This window comes from Zalophus californianus, chromosome 3 (assembly GCF_009762305.2).
Source record: "Zalophus californianus isolate mZalCal1 chromosome 3, mZalCal1.pri.v2, whole genome shotgun sequence".
Lineage (NCBI taxonomy): Eukaryota > Metazoa > Chordata > Mammalia > Carnivora > Otariidae > Zalophus > Zalophus californianus.
In genome coordinates this window covers 106661503-106664602 of record NC_045597.1, presented here as the reverse complement: position 1 = coordinate 106664602, position 3100 = coordinate 106661503, and the positions used below count along the sequence as shown (strand labels likewise).

Genomic DNA, 3100 nt, shown 5'->3' with positions numbered 1-3100 from the left:
ATAGATCCCTACCTTACTCTATACATTTTAATCGAACTTTTACACTCTTACACAAATATATAAATATCATTGTGAATCTAGCATAGAAGAGGATTTCTTAAATAAAACCCAATAAGTACAAACTATAAATATGTGCAAATATGGCTAGTTTGTCCTTTGAAAACTATAGCCAAAATATTATAAACACTGTAAAAATACAAGTGACAGACTTACCAAGATACACACACAAGCAATAAAAGACTTTTAATCAGAATATACAAAAAACTCCTAAAACTTAATAAGGACAAATCAACACAATTGCAAAAATGGAACAAGGTTTTGAACAATCAATTTACATAAGAATCCAAAAGGCAAATATACATATTACTAGATGCTCAGCATTACGATTGATCAGTGATATGTAAATTGCAGCAATAACAATATATAATTTATCACTTTTCAGAATGGGAAAAATGTTTTAAAAATCTGTAATGCTAGTTGCTGGCAAGGGTGCAGTAAAATGAACATTTTTACAGGTTGCTTATGAGGTTGTAAATTGTAACTACCACAAGACTCAATTTGGCAAAATAACAAAGTTGAAGATGTGCATATATCATATTTTAATATCCATCAATTTTGCTTCTACTTATAGTACTTTTGACAAACTCTTTTAGAAATTCATCTGGAAGTAGATATAAGTAATTAGGGGGAAAATAAATGAATTTCCCTCAGTATGGAGACAGATAATTAACTCTAGTGTATTACTGCAATAAAATTCTACATAGTAATTAAAATGAAGTATCTCAGATATAGATAAAGCTAAAACACATAAGATAATGTATGAAAAACTAGTTGCAAGTATACATTTAACACTATTACATAGCTTTTGTAAGTTTTCAAAGCACAAAATGCTTACATATGTATTGCTTTTTTGGTAAAAGTACGAAATTCTAAATGTAGTAGAACAGTTCATCTAGAAGGAATAACATATATAAAAGCCATGATAAACCAAAGATATGGCTTTTTCGCAACGGGTTTGCCGCCAGAACACAGGTGTCGTGAAAACCACCGCTCAACCTAAACCAAAATGGGAAAGGAAAAGACTCACATCAACATCGTCGTCATTGGACACGTAGATTCGGGCAAGTCTACCACTACTGGTCATCTGATCTACAAATGTGGTGGGATCGACAAAAGAACTATTGAAAAATTTGAGAAGGAGGCTGCTGAGATGGGAAAGGGCTCCTTCAAGTATGCCTGGGTCTTGGATAAACTGAAAGCTGAACGTGAACGTGGTATCACCGTTGATATCTCCCTGTGGAAATTCGAGACCAGCAAGTATTACGTGACCATCATTGATGCCCCAGGACACAGAGACTTTATCAAAAACATGATTACAGGCACATCTCAGGCTGACTGTGCTGTCCTGATTGTTGCTGCTGGTGTTGGTGAATTTGAAGCCGGTATCTCCAAGAATGGGCAGACCCGTGAGCATGCCCTTCTGGCTTACACACTGGGTGTAAAACAACTAATTGTTGGTGTTAACAAGATGGATTCCACCGAGCCACCCTACAGCCAGAAGAGATACAAGGAAATCGTTAAGGAAGTCAGCACCTACATCAAGAAAATTGGCTACAACCCCGACACAGTAGCATTTGTGCCAATTTCTGGTTGGAACGGTGACAACATGCTGGAGCCAAGTGCTAACATGCCTTGGTTCAAGGGATGGAAAGTAACCCGTAAAGATGGGAATGCCAGTGGAACCACACTGCTTGAAGCTCTGGATTGCATCCTGCCACCAACTCGTCCAACTGACAAGCCCTTGCATCTGCCTCTCCAGGACGTCTACAAAATTGGTGGTATTGGTACTGTTCCTGTGGGCCGAGTCGAGACTGGTGTTCTTAAACCTGGGATGGTGGTCACCTTTGCTCCAGTCAATGTTACAACTGAAGTAAAGTCTGTTGAAATGCACCATGAAGCTTTGAGTGAGGCTCTTCCTGGGGACAATGTGGGCTTCAATGTCAAGAACGTATCTGTCAAAGATGTTCGTCGTAGCAATGTGGCTGGTGACAGCAAAAATGACCCACCAATGGAAGCAGCTGGCTTCACGGCTCAGGTGATTATCCTGAACCATCCAGGCCAAATCAGTGCTGGATATGCACCTGTGCTGGATTGTCACACGGCTCACATTGCTTGCAAGTTTGCTGAGCTGAAGGAGAAAATAGATCGTCGATCTGGAAAAAAGCTGGAAGATGGTCCCAAGTTCTTGAATCTGGTGATGCTGCCATTGTTGATATGGTTCCTGGCAAGCTTATGTGTGTTGAGAGCTTCTCTGACTATCCTCCTCTGGGCCGTTTTGCTGTTCGTAACATGAGACAGACGGTTGCTGTGGGTGCCATCAAAGCAGTGGACAAGAAGGCAGCTGGAGCTGGCAAGGTCACCAAGTCTGCCCAGAAAGCTCAGAAGGCTAAATGAATATTATCCCCAATACCTGCCACCCCAGTCTTAATCAGTGGTGGAAGAACGGTCTCAGAACTGTTTGTGTCAATTGGCCATTTAAGTTTAATAGTAAAAGACTGGTTAATGATAACAATGCATCGTAAAACCTTCAGAAGGAAAGGAGAATGTTTTGTGGACCATGTTTTTTCTGTGTGTGTGTGGCAGTTTTAAGTTATTAGTTTTTAAAATCAGTACTTTTTAATGGAAACAACTTGACCAAAAATCTGTCACAGAATTTTGAGACCCATTAAAACAAAAGTTTAATGAGAAACCTGTGTCTTCTTTTGGTCAACACTGTAACCTTTTGTATAGTACTATTCAGGTAAAAGTAGGTGTTGCACAGACCCTATTTCTAATGTTAAAATATGCTGAAACTTAAATTTGGGTTAACATTTTTTTCATGGGTGGGAACTTGAGCATTTTCAGCTTTTCTGAGGGAAAGAAACTCTAATAGTAAAAAGCTATGGGGAAAAGGGGTCTGTTGGTGCAACACAGAATAGGTAAGCAAAGAGTAACACCAAGGTAGTTACAAAACAGGTTAAATTCTGTAATACCAAAGTCTATTATGTTGCATATAAGACTTGTATTATGTCACATGCAGTAAACTTGTTATATTGTCAAA

The 3100-nt window shown here is 38.8% G+C and overlaps 1 pseudogene; it reads left to right on the top strand.

Moving 5' to 3' along the window:
* The first annotated feature begins 1045 nt into the window (after positions 1-1045).
* Positions 1046-2454, top strand: LOC118356821 (annotated as a pseudogene).
* The last annotated feature ends 646 nt before the right edge of the window (positions 2455-3100 follow it).